Consider the following 22976-nt stretch of genomic DNA (forward strand, 5'->3'; position numbering starts at 1 on the left):
ACAGCTCAATGCCCAGCTGAGGGCTTTCCATGGTCTCCCAACCTGGTAGGTGCCTTTCTTCACCTGAGAAATTACCTTCCATTTATTCTGTAGCTACCTTGTTTGTGCCTAGCTGTTCTATTCATTAGAATATGAGGCCTTTCAGAACAAGGATTGTTTCTGCTTTTCTTTGTATTCCCAGCAAGGAGCACAGTATCTGGAACACAGTAGCATAAAATGTTTGCTGCCTAACAGAGAAGTATAGCACTTTGTTCAGATCATTAAGCCCCACTCTGTACTAAACACACTTAAAGTACAATTTTTCTGAAATATGTAATGCTCTTCTCTATCCTTCCCCACTCCACAATGCTTAATAGCTGGTCAGGGAAATAAACTGTTAACCAAAAACCTATTTAAACATTATCTCATTAATCTGTCTATAAGATTGGAAAGGCCAACTTTAAAGATGGACACAAAAAGAGTAAAAACTTTACAATTAAAATAAATAATGAATTCACAAGACTGATATGACTATCCTTCCTTTTCCTACAATTTACTAAAGGTTATTTTGTAAATCTAAAATAACCCTAAATTTATTAATCAGTTACCTACCTAATCAGAAAAATAATAAATTATGCTTATTATATATTTTATGTTCAATCTAATAATTTACTTAAAATACAATTATTATCTTCATTTGAAAGCACCAGCATATCAAAATGGTGAGTGTTAAGGATGGCCAAGAAGATTAATAATTGGAACACTAATAATCTTTAACTGGACAAATCACTTAATCTCTCACTATATCAAGGAACTCTTCTAATATTAAAAATTGTAAAGCAAATACCAATAAGCATTTGTAAAAAGAATTCTTATACTAATGAAAACACAGATTCTATTAAAAAAAAAAAAAAAAAACAACCCCAAACTCCCCAAATCTCTAAAGATAAGTTTTGGATTGAAAACAAGTATCTAATCTATTCTTATCTACAAATATAGCCTTTTAGGCTTCAAAAACTCCCAGAGGCAGATTAAAATGTAATTGAGAAATATATAACAAAATAAAAATGTAAAACATAAGTAATGTTAATTTATAATTTTCTAAGTTAATATGCAGCCTGAAGATGCAGTTTCTATTTGATAGTTTGTTAGGTGTACTATCAGTACTAAATAGTTAAAGGTAATTTCTTATTTTCCTAAAATGAAAATCATAACATAACATTAAAAGAAATTTCTTATCTACACATTAAATTTAATGTCTGAGTGAAAATAATGTTATATCCTATCATAGGAGAATTACCAAGCAATTTTTTTAAAATTGGACTTCATTAGAGTGATGATATAATATTTACTGAATCTATCATACATTGCAATAATTCAGTATACAAAGACAAGGTATTGTACTTTGGTCTCATAATCCAAATTAAACAGAAAGATAGGAAAATATTAAAAATAATTGGCAGATAACACAAGTTACAACTAGTGAACAGTAAGAAAAAAATTGGCTTTGTATATTTAAGCATGCTAATTTGGTCACCATCTGTTTTTAGTGGAATCTATGGTGCTTCGTGATGAGTTCTGAAAAGAAAAGCTTAAGATGATTTATTTGGGAAAACTTCCAGACTTAGTGATGAATTATTTTGTCCATGATAATGCCCAAAAGAAATAAAATATGTTCCTCAGTCTTATGTGGCCCATATAAAAATTTACAATAATGATGGCAGAATATTTTAAAATTGGGCAAAAGATGTCACAAAATCAGTTTTTAGTCCACTTATGAACATTAAAACTGGATGTTAATACTCTAAAGATAAGCTGTATTTACAATGAACAAGTGGACATGCTATTAGAAGAACCAAACTGCATCAATATGGACAGTCTTGACAAAAAAAAAAAACCTAGAATATAAAAGAAGCTGCAATTAGTGAAAATTTGTTCTTGAAGAAGCAAACAGTGAGTTTTTCATGTGTCCAAAAGCAACAAGAAATATTTCATGGAACACTTGATCATGTATTGCAGTATCCATGATAAACTTTTTCTGTAAGGCCACCACAAAGATAATTACAGTTTATGTATCAAAATCTGGGAATTAGAAAGCTGAAAAGTTTTATGGAAAAGTCAATAAAACACTTCAAAAGTCAATAAAGATCTTAATATCTGGTGAATTCAATGTAAAGGTGGGCAAAGGTGAAAAACACATTGGAAAATACTGTTCAGGTAGAAGAAATGATAAAGAAACAGTTTAGAAAAGAAGCCCAATACCTTTCAACTATTATACTTGGTTCAAGAAGAGAATTAGAAAAAATAATAATAATAAATAAGGAACAAGAAAAAGAAGAGAATTAAGAGGCTAGATATGATGAGTACCAAAGAAAATCACGAAAAACTAATATTATATGATGAGAAATTACTGGTTATTTCTATAGACTTTGAATCAGCTATCTATATAATCAGACTACCAACTTTTAAATACAAATATAAAAATCAATACTAAATAAGGATACAAATTTGACTGAATAGTACCTAACTGAAATAACTTCAACTTAACCTATTAAACAAGTTATTGGATAAAAAATGGAAAATTAATAAAAGAACATTGACAGACCATTGTTATCTGTTAAGGAATTTACCAATACAAATCACCAAATTAAACTTAAAAGGTCTATAATCACCTTCAGTCATCAAATGATTTTCTTCACCAAGCATAAAGGATTTGGAAGCTAAGAGTAACACTAGTTTAAAATAAAAAGTCATTAATTAAATTTTACAAAAGATGGAGGAAGCCTCTATGTAACTATCTCCTTATAAAACAGAGTGGTGTAGGAAAAAATGAGTTTATAGAAAGCTGAAATGATTATATAACTCAATCAGACCATCTCAGGGATATTATTTCTGTGACAAACTTTCTTCTCTATCAATTAAGGAAAAGCTGTTATTTAGACATTGAGCTACATAAGAAATAACAATTAGTAAAACAAAGAGGAGGTCTACTTGGCTTAGAACAAATTTATACTGAGGAGATGAGGGACTAGGAGATAAGTTCTCCAAGTTTATGAAAGAAAAAAGGAAGCTAAAACCTTTGGGGGGAAACCCTCAAATATTAATATGAGTAAAGAAATAAAGTAAAAACCAGTAACTACTTATTTATATGCCTATTTTCCTTTCTCTACAAAATAATAATAATCACAAATGAAAGCTCTATTGATGAAAGTATCCACAAGAAAAGAAAAATAGGCTTTTGCAAAGAATAGGCTATATTAATCGCATCTTTAAAGTTAAACATTTGACAGAATGTTGCAAAGAAAATATGATGTTACCAGGCCTTATTATTTATTGACAATTTTTAAAAAGTATTGATTTGGTGAAACAAAATATAGAAAAGCACATTTTTTTTCTGAAAATGAATCTCTTTTTATGTATCTCCTCAAAATATAGAATAACAAAAATAACTTTGTTCAATAGATCCTCTGCTTATTAATATCATGTGAGGTCTAAAATGCTTGCCAAATTAGTTTCCCATTATAATTAAAGAAGTCCAGCATAAAGTCCAAGTGGAAAAGAAAGTGCTTATAGATCAGAAGATCTTCACCTATGATCCATCAATCTGTTTTTTAAAAAATATTTCTATAATTGTATTTCAATATAATTGGCTCCTTTATAATCCCATATATTTCACACTATGAGTGTTGGGTTCCGCAGCTAGAGCAGATCTGCTGACACCAGCTGGAGTCCGAGCACTTACCCACAGTTATCGTGGCCTCCACAACCTTCCGACGGCTCTGGATATGACAGAGCAGTCTGACACCACTATGCAGTTAGAGAAGCTTTATTGCTTGGTTATATCATCTTGTCTCTGCTTCCCCTCTCTCCCTCTGCTGTCCTGTTCTTATACCCCTCTCACCTGCCCTGCCAATGTGCCCCACCAACAAGTATGTGTATAGCTTGTGTATCCAGGAGCCCAACTCCTGAGACGGTAAGGGCCATCTCAATTTGGTGCAGATGCCTGTCCTGGTGTGTCTACAGGGTGTGCCCTGGACCTGTAGTCAGCCAGGCAAAACATACACCCGAAGCCTCAACATCCATTCCCAAGAATGAGCTGACCAAGATCCAACCAGCCAAAGCCCACAAGGGTCAGATTTGCACAAGACTTGTCTTTGCACAGACCTGTTGCCTATGCAAATGGGGCATTGTGTGCAAGGTACATGATGAAGCATCTCAAGATTAATGCAGACTCTTGTTCTGTTCCCTAGCACTCTTGTTGCTAAATTCCCCAGCATTATTTTGAGAAGGGGTCCATAAGCTTTACCAGATTGCCCAAAAAGTCCATGACACACAAAAAGAATAAGAAACCCTGCTATAGTTGGTAAACCCCTCCACATGCTCCTGCTTATATTGGACCAAGCCTTGGAATAATTCCATACTTTTTATCTAGGATGTACATGCACCCCCCATACATACATTTTATAGAAAAATGTGATGTATGCACACATAAATTAATATACACTCACATATCTGTTGAAGAGATACTATATAGATGGACAATAAATAGCACCCAGAAATTGATCATCTCAGGAAGCTTTTGGGAAGTTTCACAGTATTTTTAAAGATCTCCCAAGTTTCTCCCTAAAACAAATACCCATCTCTTTTAAACAATTCTACTCTTCCACTTGTGCTGTATGGTTGTAGAGGATACCACCATCTCTGAAGAACTAAAACTGTGGGTTGCCAAAAGATCAGAGAGGCACATGAAATGATAGGTGACTAAGCTACAACACAGAGGAAAAGGTCTAAAAGATGTAATTAAAGTGATGTCTGACATGAAAATGAGGTCAACCAAGGCATGTAGCAAAGCAAGGAAAACCAACGGACAGCTTGCATATTTTACTAGTACTTACAAGGTTGCAAGAGTTCTAGAATTTCCCCAGGATTTGGGTGAATTCTTCCATAGGGATTTTTAATAAGAGTACAGAATCATGATTTTAAAACTAGAAAGAAACATAGAATGAGTGTGGCTGGGGTTCAGTCTCCACCAATGGAGGGAGCATCCACTTCAGTGAGTTCACAACCATCACAGCATTGTATTTTTTATCTTCACAGTATTTTATAATCACTAAATGATACATAACATGTTTATATAAACCTGTTGAGGAATGGGAGATTTGCCCAAATTTTGTCAAACTAATGAAATTTGTAGGGAAAGAATTTATGGAAGGCAACATGGTAGAGTAGAAAGTGCTGGGTTTGAAGCCTGAAATTTGGATTTGAATTCTAGTTCAATCTTTTATTTGTTGTGTTATCTTGGAAAGAAAGTTACTTAACCTCTCTGGATATTAGTTTTCTCACCTGTAAAAATGGGAGGTTTAGACTAAATGACTTCTAAGGTCCCTCTCAAACCAAAGTCTATGCTCTTCAAAAGTATCAACAAATCAAAAAAGTAAATAAAGTTGAGCCAAAATTTGAAAATGGAGATCATGAGCAGAACAGTCAATGGAAACATAAAAATTAAATAAGTTAATAACAAAGTCAACTCAAAACAAAGAGAAAAAAACCTGTTAGTCAAGTAATATTGCTAGGTTCAAGGTATTTTTCTGAAACACTTAATTTTTTTACCTTCAAACCTTTATATAAAAGTAGGAAAGAACATCTCATAAAATTATCCCTACAAAGTAGAGGTCACTTTAAAAATAGACATTGATGGAGTAAAAGGATTTCCTCAAAACAAATAACATGGTAGCAGGAACTAAAAAAAGAGTCGGATCTCTTACCTAAAATTCCAGGGAAGAGAAACTAATGTTGGTTATTTAATCCAAGGCCATTTCCGAAGGCTCCATTTCCCAATTCTATAAATTTTCTCTTTCCATAGCCTTACCCACATCAGTTCTTACACTTAGAATATCCTTCCTTCCCCCTGTTCTTTGCTTAGAAAAATCCTGTGCATCATTTGAAGCTCAGATAAAACGTCATCTTCTTCAGGAAACTTTTCTTAATCCTTCCAGTTAGAGAGTTTGTTGGAGCTGAACCTCACTTATTGAAACCTATTTGTACCTTCTTTATGGACTATGTTGGGCTTTTATTGTCTTTTTTCCTCATCTATCTCTCTTCCTTAGGTAGGGACATATTTTTAAGAAGTCCTCTGTTTTGCATAATTTCACATGTACAATCAATATCACATTGCTTATTTTCTCAAAAGGTGGAAGGGGGGAGAGAATTGGGAACTCAAAAATTTTGTGAATGGAAAGTTACTAGGAGAATAGAGAAGACTGGAGTTCTGGAGTTCCTCTTCAGAGGATACTGAAGTAAAAAAAAAAAAAAAAAAAAAAGCCTCTCTTCTTCCAAAGAATAATATTAAATGATTACTTGTCCAAAAAGAATTCACAGAACTCAAAAGACTTTTAAAATCTGATGAGAAGTTGAGGGAAAAAAATTTTTATCCAAGAAAAATAAGATTATATAAAGAAAATCAACCAATTAGAAAAGGAGATGCAGACTCTTAAAAAAAAAAAAAAACGATTTCTTGAAAACTAGAATTGGGCAAGAGAAGGCCAGTAATGTTATAAGACTTAGAAATAACATAGCAAAATGTAAGGAATGAAAAAATTATGAAAAAAAGTTCAGACTGTAAGACATCTCAAAAGCAAATCAACTACTCTGGAGGAAAGATCAAGAAAGACTACCTGTGAGATATAATTTAAAAAAAGAATCTTGATACAATAATACAAAAAATAATTAAAGAAAATTATCCTGAAATGTTAGAACATTTGAATTGTAGAAATAGGAAAAAACCAAACAAAACATTACTACCTGAAAAGAAATCCTATAAGTAAAACAAACAGGAATATCATAGACAAATTCTGAAACCCCCCCAGGTCAAGAAGAAAATATTATAAGCAACAAGAAAAAAAAATTCAAGTACTATGGAGCTACAATCAGAATCACATAGGACCTAACAGCAGCTACATAAAAAACTGAAAGTCTTAGAACACTATATATTGAAGAGCAAAAGAACTAGAGTTGCCACCAAAAATAAAGCCAGCAAAGTTAAGCATAATTCTGATTTAGAAAAAAAAAAAAAAAAAGACATTCAGTGAATTGCCAGACTTTCAGGATTTTATTGGAAAAAGATCTAAACTTAATAGAAAATCTGATAATATAAGATCCAAGAGAAATATAAGTAAACATCAAAGATTAATTACAAGGGACTCAATAAGTACAAAAAGTTTATTTTATCTGTGTGTCTAAGATTGTTATTAGTAATCTGGTAATTTAAAAGAAAGATTGGGGTGGAGCTGAGCATGATGATTCTAAAAAGCAAAATCATGTAGGAAATTCAAAGGAATTAGATGGGGAAAGAGAGCTGGTAGTTCTGGAATCCTGCTATCTATCTATCTATCTATAAGGGTATGCAAGTTTTCTAAATTCAGAAACAAAAGGATAAGGAGATAGGGAGAGGGTGAGGATAAGGTAGAGATTTTTAGAAGGCACCCTACTCACATCATATCAGATTGAAGAGAACATATACATTTAGAAGGGAATAAAAGTCTTTTAAATTTATAAAGAAAATATGAGGAAGAGAAGCAGTAGATGGATAAAGAAGGGTGATTAGTTAATTGGAATGGGATAAAATGTGTCCATTAACAGGAATGGGATAAGAGTTGGGGGAAAGGAAAAGGGAGGGATTCTTGGAGGTAGGTTAAGTAACAGGAGGACAAGATTGTGGGTAGAAGTAAAGCTGGAAAGTAATTAGGGATAGGGAACAAGAGAGATACACAATTAATGGATCATGAATAATAATTATTATTCATAATAATTCAGTAATACATTGTTATTATACATATATATGATATTCAATAATATATTATACATAATAATTATTCAGTAAAAAAAAATCAAGGGTAGTGATCATGATTTCACATAAAGAGAAAAATAGGGAAACTATACTGTCACATATTACTCAATATTGTTTTAGACTCTTTAATTAGACAGTATAAGATTAGAATATCACTGAGGTGAAGGAAATGATGATGGACTCAGAAACATATGGAAAACTTGGACATATGAAGGATGATGTTATCTATCTTCAGAGAGAGAACAGATAAGCAAAGTATAGTTTTAATAGATGTATATGAATGTATATGTATATGTCGGATCATAGATATCTATGTATATGTAGGGGTGTGTGTGTATGTATGTCTCCATGTTTAATTGCAGCCTTCTTGGGGAAAGGGAAAAAAAGAATAAAGTAAAAAGTACACAGTAGGGAAGAAAAGAAAACCTACAAGGAAGCAAAGTCCAGATGGGGCAGTTCTGAACGCAATGTGTCATAATATTTAAAAATATAGGCTTTCTTGAAATGGAAATTGTTTCAGATTTTTGAATCTTCTCTTACGTTCTGCTGTACCCATGGCAATTTTTATTTTGTATTTAAGTTTTAAATTAATTTTTTAAAAGAATTAAATGAATATTTATAGTCCCAGAAGCTAAAACAATACTTTAAACCTAAATTCTCAATAAATTCCATTCTTATAGAAACATGTGAAAAAATATTTAATAATGTGAAATTAAGTATCAGAGATTTAGCTTTTACCTTTTTTTCTGTTAAATAAAATTGGGATAAAGGAAATGTCCCAAATGTTAATGTTTTTAAAAATTTAATTAAATAAACATCTATTAAAGGCTTACATGCAAGATCATGTAGGTCCTGGGCATACAAAGACCTCATCTCCCAAGAATAATCCATATCCTCAAGTAGCTTTCATTTTACTGGGGGAGAAATGAAAAGGGAAAGAGGAAAATGTTACATGTAGACAAAAATAAATAAATAAATACAAAAAATATCCTTAATAATTTCAAGAAGAAAAGAACAAAAAATACTGGGGGAACTAAGAAAGGCCTTATATAACTAAGCCTCTAACCAGGCAAAGTTTGAGGAGAGGACATTTCAAAGTATAGCACATGGAGGCAGAAGATGAATTATCATATACAAGGTTTATGGTTGGAGCCAAATTTGACTTGGAGAAAAAATGAAGGGCAGTAAAATATATATCTATGTATATAAAAGGCAAGCATAAAGTGCATGAATAAAATATTAAGAGAACGGATTTATTCCTAATATTTTAAATTAATATGTGAAGGGTGGGTATGGGTGTGGGTGGAATACAACTTATACCTGAATATAATACCAGGTAATTGGAAGAGGATGAGAACAGTAACAAGGCCAAGCTTCACAGGGCAAGTGACACATGAGGTTAAAAAACACAAAAACCTAGAATTTTGAGAGATTGATGAGAAGGCAATCTGTTCCAGGAATAGGCGATTAATGTATGGAAGCAGGAGTAGGAGATGAAGTGACTAGAAAGTAAGCTTCTTGAGGGCAGTCTGCTCCATTTTTGTCTTTATATTCCCAGCACCAAGTACTGTGCCTTCTCTATATGAGATACTTAGTTTTTGAATTGTCTTGTATGTTCTATTAACAGCTAGTAGTTCAGTTTGACTAGAAAGTAGAGCCCTTAAATAAGGCTTGAAAGGTAGAAGCCAGTCTAGATGATTAGTGTTCATTTCCTATCTCAGAGTTTATATAAGTATCTGTTAATTTCTATTTAATATGCATATAATGGATCTTATACATTACAGTGACAGTCTTCTCTTCGTAATTTGTTTTCTGGGGAAAGTATTTCTGGTAACCTTTTTGTATTTGGCAGGAAAGTAGGAGCACGACTATCACCAAAAGCAAAACATTCCATCAAAACTTTAGTGTTTAGTTTGGACAAATGAGCATGTACCCACTAATGGAGGCTCAGAAGCTTATAAGGAATTGTTTATTTATAAAGAACTACCTTGTTTATGAAGGCATATCTCCATTTCCTGTAGGCTAGTTTTAAATGAGATGAGGTAGACCATCAAATTTTGAAAAGGCAAAAAGAAAAAAGATTTCTGCCCCTCTATTTCACCCCACCGCCAAATTCACAGCATAACAATACATCTAAAGGCTTCATCTGATCACTTTCAGATAAACAGATAAAATTGTTTTACTAGAAAAAATCCTCAATGCAGAGATATTATTTGTTTGTCCCATGTTAAAAATTACATTCAAAGAATGTAACTGTACTCCCTGAATATTTGAAAAATTACTTCCAGAGAAAGGTAACACTCAAGTTCTGAAAGACTTGTTACGCTACCCAATCAGTCCAGCTAGTTGAGTAATTAAATTCATTTAATGTGTTTCTTGAGAATTCATTTTTTGTATGTTAATCTTTCAAGATAGTCTCTGATACCAGATGTATATTTTCTAGTCATCTTCTTGATCATCAATGATGATACTGATAGAAACTGTGCATCTTAATCCACCTGGTGAGGTAGAGAGATCTCATTTCCCAAACAATTTTTTTTTAAACCATAAAGGGATCTGGAGCAGAACGTTCATACCATCATGTCCATGGTTTCAACCTGATAGAAATCTGAAAAGCAATGCCCTCCAAACTTTTTCCCATTAATGGATAACACAAAAACTGAACATAAAAAACAATAAACACAATTCTAACACATACATTGTTGAACTTTTATTTCTGTCTCTTTAAGCATCTCATGACAAATACTGCAATTATTTCTAAGCAAGACCACCGAGACAAGAATTTTGACAAAGGCCTTAACTACAAAATGATTATTTTCTTTGGACGGCGGACATAACCAATTGCACACTAAAGAAGGGAGTGCTTAACCTTTTCTGCATGTGATGGTCCTGTTTCACTGTGTGGTAAATCAACCTAGGGATCCCTTGTCAGAATAATGTTTTTAAAGGCATAAAATAAATTATATAGGATTATAAAGAAAACCAATTATTCTGAAATAATTATAGCAATATTTTAAAGTTCCTCCTCCAAAAAAGGAGACCAAGTTATGAATTCCTGAACTAGAGCCTCACTACTTTTCACTTTTTACTGAACTACTTAGAGTCTATAATCTAAAATTTTAAGACAAACCACATAACTAATGATAATTAAATTGGTATTTTAGGACAACTAAACTCCTATCAAGGAAATCCTAAATAGGATTTCATAAAAACAAATTCTCCAATTCACCGAGTCATGTAAGAGAAAGCTCCTGTTTTTGAGAATGCCTTCAAAGAATGATTTGACATTACAGTAGCAGTAGTATGGTTTAATAAAAAAAAAAAAAATGGAGATTTGCTGTTAGGGTTTCTTCAATTGTAAAATAAAAGGATTGATCTAAATAATCCCTAAAGTTTTTCCCAGCTCCAAAAAACTAAGATTCTATTTAAAAAAAAAAAAAAAGGTGACAATTTTAATGTTACTAATGTTCTTTCTCTTTAGGTAACTAATCTTAGTAAAATGGCAAAGATAATTAAAGTATAGTTCTCAAGATAAATTTCTTAAAACAATTCTTTAGCACCACCATCCCCCCCATTCTTTCCACTTGTCCTGATCAGAGCAGGGGAAAGAATGATGATGGTTATGAGATTACTCTGGTAGAATATAAAACCATAATGGAACTTTCTTTTTCATTAATTTAATTAATTTCAATACAACAAATATCTATCAAATGCTTACTATGTAGATGTTATGTATTTGGATATTACAATAAAAACCAACATACAGTCCTTGGTTTCAAGAAAATTAGTCTAACTGGGAAAATAAAATAAACACTCAAAAGCTCAAAGAAATAAGATATAGGGTAGAATGTGAAGGTTAGACAAAGTGTTATAACATGAAAGAAAGAATATTTTCAGATGTAGGAAAAGCAACAACTTAGTGAAGAAAGACTTCACAAAGGCATTGACAAAAGAAAAAAATGCTGGAAAGACTGTTTGTAATGATTGTGGAATGCCTCAAATAACAGGTTGTTAGTATTTTAACCTACAAACAACCGGTACTACCTAAGCTGAGATGTGAATAAGGGTGGTCAGACCTTTAATTAGGAACATTTTGTAAGCAAGAGAACAGAGACCTGGAGACCATTCAGAAAATTTTTAGTTAATGTAGGAAATGGAAATGTGATAAGAGTTTAATGAGAATAGTAGCTGTGTGAACTATGAGAAAGATGTAAGAAATGCTGTAGCAGAAGAACCCATAAGACTTGGCAGTAGATTCAAGAGTGGGGAGTGGAACTTAGGAAAAAGCACAAGTCAATAAAGCCTGAGTGTCCGGGAGAATGGGAAGAGGTGCAGGTTGGCAGAAAGACGAGCTTGATTTGGGGCATGTTGAGTCTAAGGAGCTGGTAGCTAATTTCAATCCACAGGTAGCTGGAAATCAGAGGAGAGATCAAGGCTGGGCACAAACAGCAGAGAACAATTTACAGAGAAACAGTAGTTGGACACAGAAGGAAAGAGAAGCGAAAAAGAAGCCAAAGTGAAGATGCAGATCCTGAGGAGGGGGGCTGAGGACAAAGCCCTGGCATTAAGTCACACTTGTGGGAAGGGAAAAGGATGTGTCAAGAAGGAAGCATGGTCAGACAGTGAGAATTCGGTTAGAGAAGGGTCATAGGACAAGTCCATAAAGGTCCATAAGCCCAAAGGCTGAGAAACGAAAGGAGATGAAAACTAGGTTGCAAGACACTGAAATGGGAAGGTAGACTAAAAGGGTCAGTGAGGAAATGGTGTAGGGCAAGCAGAGGCAAGACAATTTTTCCTTGGATAGGGACAGAAGATGCTGAAAAATTATAGTGATGGAACTTCCCAGAGCTGGAACCTTGACAATCAAGTCAGAATTTTACTTGATTTTAGAAAACTGTCAGGAAATTTTAGTATTACTCAGGTTACCTGAGAGTTTTTCATGTGTTTTTAAAAACAATCTTATCTTAAAGGATATTTAAAATCCTTGGTAATTGATGGATTCATTTCCTCCACACATTAAGCATATTACAAACTATTTAATTCTATTTAAACAGGTTAGCATAAAGGACTATCCAACTTCAATAAATTTCAAAGTGTGGTACAATAGAGTCTACACTTTTCAAAGCTAAGTCCAATAGCAGCTATTTATAAATGTTTACATTGTCCCAAGAAAAAGGATGTTTAAAAAACATTTGCTATTTACCAATCTACAAAAAGAATATAAAAACATACAGTCTCAATATATAGGCATTAAAGAAATCCTTATCTCAAAAGGATATGTATTTACAAAACTAATGGCTACTTAATTTGTTTGACTCAAAATTAAGAAATACAAAAATAAAAATGAAGACATGTAATAGATACTCAAAAGCTTTGCTGGTGGTGGAAGGGGTGGGAGTGGAGTTATAGGAAATTAGTCTAGTGAAACAAATATTTTCAATATCTGCAGTTTTCCCCTGGTATACTGGTTAATCAACTCAACTGGGAGGTTAAACCTTGCCATTATTAACATTTTCAAATCTCTTATAATTTCTCAAGGAACTAAAAATGAAAGCAATTTTCCTGATAATCAAACACCCTAAACTAAAAATTGAAATAATAAAAATAACAGTTGACATTTACATAAGATTTTAAGATTTGAAAAGCACTTTACACATATTAATTCATCTGATCTCATGGTAACTCTATGAAATGAGTCCTATAATTATTGTGATATAAAATTCAAGAGACATAATTTTGGGGTAGTCATTTTTTATAATGCTATCAATAATTCATAAAATGATCAAGGGCATTCTCTAATGCCAAAGATCCTTCATGGAAATCCCTGCTTACCCCTTGGAAGAGTAGGTGCTCCTGAAAGTGGCAATTCTAACTGGTTAACAATTAATGGGAAGAATGAATATTATAATGAAAGGTGGGTTTATTCAACTGAGCAGCTGGGGGACTTGACTCAACTCTGATCATTCAATCTTGAACAAAGAGATCTATACCTATATCCTTAGTCTAGGATAATCTAGACAAAAGAGGATTACCCAGATCTGTCTGAGCAAAATATAATGGGCTGGAATGCATCAATTCACCTAAATTAAAATTTCTTTATCTTTTGATCAGATATGAGTTTTCTAGTTGGGTCAGTTTTGTCCAAGATTTTAAATCATTATGAATCCTGTACTCCAAAAGTTGCCTGAATAACCTACAGGGGCTGATTTCCAAATAACAAAAAGAAAGGGGAGAAAAAAATCCCACCTTAGTCCTAATTCAACAACTGGTGACTAATGTAAATGAGAAATAATAATTTGTCTCAGTATTATTATCCCTATTTTACAAATGACTCTCAGGAAGGTAAAGTGATTTCCCCTCAGTTACCGAATTAGTATGTGTCAAAGGCAGGGTTCAAACCCAGATGGCTCCTGGTTCCAACGTTTAACATTCTTTCCACTGTTCATAGTTGCCTTTAGAATATATAAAAAAAAAAACTTTTAGAATTATCTTGCTTTAAATATTTGGTGATGATACACATTTTATTTTGAAGACTGTCAATAGTAAACAAGCAACCTCTTAACATTTAGCCATAAATTATTTAAATAAGCCCAATTTCTCTATGTAAATAAAAAAAGGTTTGGGATTTTTTTTTTAATGGCATTAAAAGATACGAATGTTAATTACTTTGGCAATTCTATCTTCCTATTTGTATTAAAAAGTCTTAGAGCTACCTATCATTTTACAACCTATATCATATACAAACATAAAACTGATAAGACTATTATGTTAGCCAGGATTCCTAAACTCAACAATAAAGGAGGAAATACCTAGTGCCAGCAGGATCAATTTCCTTCATCTAAAGTATTAGTTTATTTAATCTAGCTTATCAAGGGATCTAGCAGAAACAGCATTCTAAAGAAATATTGAGTAATGATTTAGAAAGAAATATCATTGATAAGCAAAACTGATATGCTTGCCAACATTTACAACATGTTGGAGGATAGGAAATATATAGCACTGTCTAATAAAAGGAAATGGATTATAGAATTTTAGAGCTAGAAAGGTTCTTTGAGGTCATCTAGTCTATTCCTCTCACTTTTACTGACTAGGAAACTTAAGTCCAGAGGAGAAATGTCAATTTTATTTTTTTAAAAGAATGAATATTTTAATTTTTGCTTTTCTTGAGATATAATCCATGGGGCAATATTACCAAATAATTCTGTAATCATAAATCAATCTAGTGTATGAAGCATGACTATAAAGAAATGTCTGATTTTTTTTTTTAATATCTCATAGAAACTACATAAATGATTATCTCCTTCAAAGAGATCACTATGGGAAGCTATTTACTCCAGTGATAGATTTTAAATTACCCTAAGAACTACAACTACACAACCATATAGAGGACTTAACTAAATGATGAGCCCTAAGTGACACACAAGGGAGGCACTGAGTCAATTTACATAGGTGAATAGTTCACTCACTCTGGCCTTGCATCTGTTGTAGATGAGAGATGAATAGGCCATTGTGTAGACATTTCAGGTTGGAATAACTTTCTAACTTTGGTATACTCTTGAAAATCCTCAATGCTAGAAAAATATTCATCTAAAGAATAGATTTGACTTTTGAAAACAACCAAAAATCTTTTAGTCCTAAATATGATCAGACTAAGTACTGATGGTTTAATAGAAAAGTAGAATTTCAAACACATTTTGAACAGTAGTGTGGTATAGTAGAAACATTACTGGATTTGCAATTAAAACACAGGGGAGCTGATCTGTGGTGTGGTTTGTGTGAATTTAGGAAAGTCAATTAACTTCTCTAGATCTCTGTTTGCCTTCAATTTCTAAATCCTTTCCAGCTCAAAGGAAGGAACAACTAGGAACAACTAGTCTTATATTAGGAGTTTAGTCAAAGACAACTCATACACACACACACACACACACACACACACACACACACACACACACACATAAATGTTCTCACATGCTTATTTAGGAAAAAGCAGTTTGTTCATTTCACATTCTGTGCATGTAGAATTGGAATGGGGAATATAAAAATTTAGGTTTTGACTTTATATGGATCAACAATTGTTTAGATACTGCTTCTGAGTACTACTCATAGGAAGTGATTATTATTTCAAATACATTCTTAGTCCAGTGATGATCAGGATGATAAATAACAAATCAACAATATAAATTTGTCAGAAAATTTTAAGAGTCACAAATTTATCATAATTTACAATATATGGAGTTTTCTAAAGGTTTGCTCTCTGAATTGTCTTTAAAGCAAAAACTTTTTAGAAACATAGGAAAAAATTAGCTAATAGGTTGTAAATCATCATCCCTAATAATACGTGAATCTAAAAAAAACTAGATACCACAAATCATTAACCAATTTAAAGCAGTATAAATCCATAACCATTGTCTTTCTATTACATCTAGACAAAGTATCAAAAAAAAATTAATATATATAAGCTTCATATGAACCTTTACTGTTAGTTGTTAATGGAATTTTCAGGATGATGCATAATTACAAAAAATTATTAGATCAGAAATAACATACCAAGTCTATAAAAATAAAGGAAACAGTATATTTTTTAAAAGTCTCTAGCTCATTAAATATTGAACATATATCAAAAAAACAGACACATGACAGAATTGTTATTTCACTTTTAGAATATTTTTTCTCTACCAAATCTCTAAGAATAGATTCTGCTCATCCTTTGTTTCTTTTCACATTTCCAACATGGTGCCCAGCACATCATAGATACTTAGTAAATGCTTACTGAATTTAATTGCAATAACTTAAAATTGTTTAAGTTTTACATCATCTTTATTATTCTTTCAAAACAGTTAAATAAATTCAAACGATACTAGCTTTTTCATTGAAATATAAAGATTAAAATAAAGGAATAACAATTTAACTTAATATTTTCACTATCCTCAAAATGGCAACAGATTTCTTGTCTACCACACCAATCCTGTTTCGGCATTTTTTAAAAAAGGTCTTCCCTTGTAATTCTTATTTTTCCTAATCCTAAAAGGAAAAAAAAGAATGGGAGGTCTCTACTTCTTTCCTAATAAAGTCTATGTGAGATACCATACAGATGTTAACCCTGTTACACGATTTGGAAGATATTCCAAAGTACAACAATCACAATAAAAAAATTAAAATGATGTTCTTTTTAAAGTTAAATTATGTAAGTTAAATCTTCAACTCAATCAGAGATTGAATTCTCTCTGATTTATTCAAGTAAGAATTGGATCTTGACTAAAAAGATCGGACTTAGAAGCGTCAATTTAAAACTGATATAGGTAAGATTCAAATCACTATGCAATACCTATTTATCTATACTGTTCGATCAGATATAAACTTTTAGTTGCTATTACTCCAATGGTGGCATTGCTTCCTCTATATTTCTATTTTGATATCTCTATTCACAGTGAAAAGCATCTTGATTACAAACAGAATCTATGTGATGATGTAGTAAGAAGAAAATTTGGAACTAGACATCAAAGTAGACAGAAAGCATAACATTTTTGTAAGCTGCTGTATCACCCATATTATACAGGCATCTGAATTTTCTGAAATATTTTTCATTGCATATCAGTAATTCTATTGGCACAGGAGATTCCTCAAGATGATTCCCCCTTTCCCACTGTTATTCTTTTTTCCTTTCTTCCATGAACATCTTAGTATTTTCACCACACATTCTGTGATTCTGTTCAAGGATATGTGACACATTTCAATCTACTTCTGAACAATGGTGGTGGATCCTTAGGTGTTCTACTGGATTTTGAAGAAAGGGACTTCTTGAAGAAGAGTAATCCTGGTAATCCAAGATTACTGAGAACATACTGAATCTAGTATACATACAATCCTTCATATTCCAATATGAATTCCAATAGCTGACCTCCAGAATACCTAAAAAAAAAAAAAAGAAAAGAAAAACATTTTCTTAAAAATCAATCAAATTTTAGGAAATATTTAAATAGTAGGCAGTATAAATTCTTAAAATAGCTCTATTATAATATAGCTAAGATTGAAATAATAGGACTTAAAATTTTTAGCTTTCTAATTTATTAAATTATACTATGTTTTAAACTAATCAGAAAATCAGGAAAGAGCATGAAGAGTTTATATACAGAGTTTGATAATGAAAGAATTCACCTAAAATACTTAAAAATATTAGTTGTATTTTCCTGCAAAATTATTTTTATGATTTTTTTTTTCTGATAAGGTAAATAGCTTTCAGGAAACACCAGTTTTCTGCATTTATGTGGACAATTTGTGAACATACTGAAATAATCTAACAATAAATAAAACAAGTTATGTATTGGTATAAACTGGACCTGTTTTCAGTAAAAAAGGAAAAAGCGGAATTAAATGATCTCTAAGATCTAATGATCTTTAATTCTATGTCCTATCACCACAGGCTATGTGACCTTTAATCAAAATAATAAATTCCTTTATATCTGCTTACTGATTTACAAGAGGACTGTACTAAATAATCAAATATGTCCCTTTGAACTCTAAAATTCTGTGATCTGTGAAGTGAGAAAGGAACATCTTTTGTAGATCCAGTTACCATAGATCAATTTATCATTTTCTCCTCCTCAATAGCCTACATCCAAGGGAATTGTCTAGAATTATGACTAAGTCTAAAATACTAATTAGACAACAATACAATTATTTGAAAGAACTTCCATTTTTCCAAGTTCACAAGACATGTATATAGATGGAATATAATTTTTGTCAGCATCCATAACTGTCTCTTCTGCTACCTATATGACCTTGGGCAAAGCACCTCATCTCTCTAGACCCCAAATTTCCTCATCTGTAAAATGAGAGGATTGCATTGAATGGCCCTGGAAGTCCCTTTCTATTCTAAGTCCATGACCTTAATTGTTTCTGTGACAGAGAATGACAAAAAATGTACAAATTATTATTAAGATGGCATCCATCAACTCTACTATAAGGCCCTAGCCCAGAAAACAAACAATAGCTTTTAACTAAATGTAGCTCATCTATGATACCATATACTATACCTGTAGGTAACGTGTCCTTCCCTGATTGCTAACCAGGGACCAGGTTTGCTGGCGATGCTTCATTCCAGGATAAACACTTCCTTCTCCAATTTCTGGACAGCTGTTGTGGTGGTGTATTAAACTGCCATATCTGTGGTGTCATTCAAATTCAATAGCTCTAAGGATGGCCTGATGCCCAAAATAGCATCTAGTCACTTCCCAACAAAAAGGACTTGTAATTCTGGGTTTCCAAAGAGCACCAGGTGCCCTTCACAGATTTTGCCGTATTTTGTTTGAAAGCCCTTATCTTCTCCAAATGATTCAAAACTATTTTATTACTGTTTTGGCACAAAAACTAAGGCATATTTTTGCATATTGCTCACCCCCGTACACACCAGCGAAACATCCTATAGAAGCCACTTTGCCCCAAACATCAACTACTCTGTCTTTCTCAGGACAAGCAGAGAAATGGACTTCATTCCATGTAAAGGCAAAGAAAGCAGGTAACAAAACACAGGAAACCCTGAGGGGATGAAAGTACTTTGGAAAATTACTACCACTAAAGGCTTTTTGAAAGGAAGGAAAAGCATTATGATACCAGCTATCATTCTAAATCATTTTGCTCAAGCAATAGATTATTGATGCCAATATTTATATTACCTTGGGTTTGGATAGAGAGAAACTTTCTAAGACATGCATCTGAGGGGTCAGAATTACAGTTGTTCAACTATCTATGGACTGACTAGATAAATTCCTAGAAAAATGTTTGTAGAACACACTTCTATATATATAGAAGCCTACTTTCCCACACAACCTGAAGAAATGGGAGCTGTACTCCCATGAGGGAAAATCATATGGCTTAAAGCAAAAGTAAAAATCTCTGCCCCATGCCGTCTGCTGGGAGTTGTAATCCCCATCCGGTTCCATTTGGACTGTTTTACAGAAAGCATTATTAAAAAAACATTCCCCATCTTGACTTTGGACATCCTGAAGTATATTCTTCTCCTACTATCCCTTCATTAAGTCTACTCCACTTGGTATATCCAGAGTTGTACTTGGTACAGCATCAAGGCAAAGTCACTATTAATCTATTCAACAGACTGGTTCTAATTCTTTAGTCTCCCCATTTTGCCGAGAGAGTCGCATTCTGGTCCCATTGTGACCATATTTTAACCTGGTTCTGTGATTTTATGAGCAAGATTCTCTTCAGACTGCAATCACATCTTCTAATTCTTAATTATTCCCTTTTGGCACCCAATTTTCACGCAGTAAATATTCATAGGCCTGTAATACTGTTTTAATACTACTCCAGAAATGAAGGGGGAAAAACAAAAACAGTACTGAATAAGATACTGCTGTTGCCCTCTAGTTTACAATTTTCCTTCAACATGAAAAAAAGTTTTTAAGAATATGCAAAAAAGTTAAACATATACTAATCTGTATTGTTACCTAGATGACCAAACAGTAGAACTGACAGTGAAAGCTATTAGAGAAGGGAAAATGACAAGAAGTGGAGACTCTGTAGAAGAGGTGAAATTTTGGCTTGACCCTGAAGGATTAAGAAAGAATTCACACAGGTAGAGAATAGGGAAAGAGCATCAGTTCCAGGTGTGGTAAAGAGCAAGAACAAAGGCTTGTAATTAGGAAGGAATAAAATGGTTACTAAGCCAAGCTTGTAATTCCTGAGAGAATAGGACTGCATATAAGAGTCAAAGTGACTTGATCTCAGTTACAACATATAGAAATAGGTTAGAGAAGTTACAGAATGAGGAGACAAAATTCAGCAAGAATGAATTTTTATGTAATATATAACAAGTTAAACATTTTCTGACTTAAAAATTTCTTTACAGGAATCTTTACCTATTTGTGAGCAAGTAAAATATGTAAGGCTTAATAGACTTAGAAACCTATACAATTAAAATTACTGAGTTTTCTTCTGTAAAATGGTAGGGTGGAGGGAGGAGAATAATGTTTTCTTGGATTTTGCCCCATATATAGGAATTACTACATTTTCTCATCTACAACAACCTACAACAGTTTCAAGAAGATAACTTGAGTTAAGAAAAGGCTTTGAAATAAATGTGTGTGGTATTGGGTAAGTCTCACAGGTTAGAATTAGCTTTCAAAAAATGTTCATTTCTTGCTTTTTTTTTCAATTTGAACAATTGTTTCTTGTCTCCCCCATTCCATGCCATCCCCCTTTTTCCCCATTTTTCAGGGAATAGACTTTAGATACAAGTAGCTTCTTGCAAATATCACATAGCTATACAAACTACTGCAGCAAAACATCCTTTGAATCTTTCCTCCTTCCACAGCAATTTACAAGTGAAATATAGGTAAGAAAGATCACTTTTCATCAAATACAAGACCTTCTATCAATCAATAGGAATATATAAGACTTAATGGATAAATTGAACTGAAGAAGATGGGGGTTCAAATTCTGCCTCAATCACTTACTAATTGTGTAACTCCCAAGAAAGTCACAACTTCTCAGTCTCAGTTTATGCGTCTATTAAAATAGTTATAATAACATCTACTCCACAGTATGTTATCCATAAGATAACAAATGTGAGTACTCTTAAAACCTCAAAGTACAGTATTTAAATACTATTTGGTATTATTTGCTAAAGTACTAAGATAGGTCCCATGGTTCCAAATGAAAAAGTATAACAGTCTCTGTACTTTAGAAGTTTACTAGGAGTTGAGGGAAGAACACATTCATTGAAAATCTAGGATATGTTCTAAAAAAAAAAAAAAAGAAATACTAATTTGGAGTAAGCAGGCACTATCAAATGAGGGAATCAGGTATCTCTTAAAGGAGTTGTCAGTGGAGTTAAGTTTTGAAAGAAGATAGGGGTTCAGAGGTGAGGATGAGAAAGGACAGGCATTCCAGGCATGGAGAACAGCCTGTGCAAAGGAACAGAAAAAGAAGAAAAAGAAGAATGTTGTGTACCAGGAATAGCAAGTAGGACAATTTGGCTCAACCCAGATTTCATGAGGGGAAACAATATGTTGATGAGGTAGAAATATCTAAACTTGGCAACTATTTTGGATATGGCTGATGAAGGAAAACGAAAAGTCCTGTGATGACTTTGGAGGTTATGAAGCTGGGTGACTACAAGCACAGTGGGCCATCAGCATAAATAGGAGGAATGGGTTTGGGTAAAAGATAATGAGTTCTATTTTAGAAGTCTATGGGACATCCAAGTGAAGATATCCAGAAGGCAATTGGGTAGGTGGGACTGAAGTTCAGCAGAGATATGACGGCTCCTGGGTATGTAGATATGGAAGTCATCTGCCCGGAAATGATAGTTGATTTCATGGGACCTGGTGAGTTCACTAAAGGAGAAAATGTAAAGGGAGAAGAGAAGACTGGGGATAGAACCCTGGAGAAAGTTCAGACTTTCCATTTCCTCCCATTCTCTACTAGAGCTTACTTTTACCACTCATCTTCCATCCTCATAAGACACAAACTCCAAACCACACCACTCTCAGAAGCCATAAGTATCAAATCCATAGCAATCTGAATCAGCTATCCCTAAATGAGTCATTACATTTCAAGTACTAGTTGATTTTTTTAAAGGGATATTAAACCAAATTAAAACAAATGTGGACTTAATGGATAATAATGAAACTAATACAAGAAAATCCTTAAAGTTAAAACATCTACAAAGTATCTCTATCAACATCACAGACTATGCCTAACCACTCAAAGGTATACAGGATATAAATGTTATCGGCTTACTTTGAAGTTTTACATTTCCTAGACTTTGTGTAAAGATAATTATGCTTTATGCCAGCTAATTACATTCATTAAGAAATGAATTTTATGCCCAGAAAATAGAGCAAGATTTAGGCAGAGGCTATGCCATCTGGCCTAGCTTTTTCCATTATACAATCACACATTGCTCATGGGGTGACCAACTTAATGCAATTAGGCCAAAGAATTGCTAGGATAAGTTGAAATGTGGTGGAACTGTTCACTGTTTATGAGATTCTAACAGGGCCCAGGTGAAATATGTTAATTTGTCTAATGAATGTTGGAAAAATTAGCATTCCTAAGTATTTAGCATATGTATGAAAGATAAGAATCAAGAGTTATCATTAGGCTTTCCCGATTCCCTCAAAGTGGCTGTTAC

The 22976-nt window shown here is 32.9% G+C and overlaps 1 protein-coding gene across 4 annotated transcripts in view; it reads right to left on the reverse strand.

The window, feature by feature from the left end:
• Positions 1 to 22976, reverse strand: part of SLC20A2 (solute carrier family 20 member 2) — a 123618-nt gene that overhangs the window by 98891 nt on the left and 1751 nt on the right. The window lies entirely within an intron of this gene.

Source organism: Antechinus flavipes, chromosome 2, assembly GCF_016432865.1.
Source record: "Antechinus flavipes isolate AdamAnt ecotype Samford, QLD, Australia chromosome 2, AdamAnt_v2, whole genome shotgun sequence".
Taxonomy (NCBI): domain Eukaryota; kingdom Metazoa; phylum Chordata; class Mammalia; order Dasyuromorphia; family Dasyuridae; genus Antechinus; species Antechinus flavipes.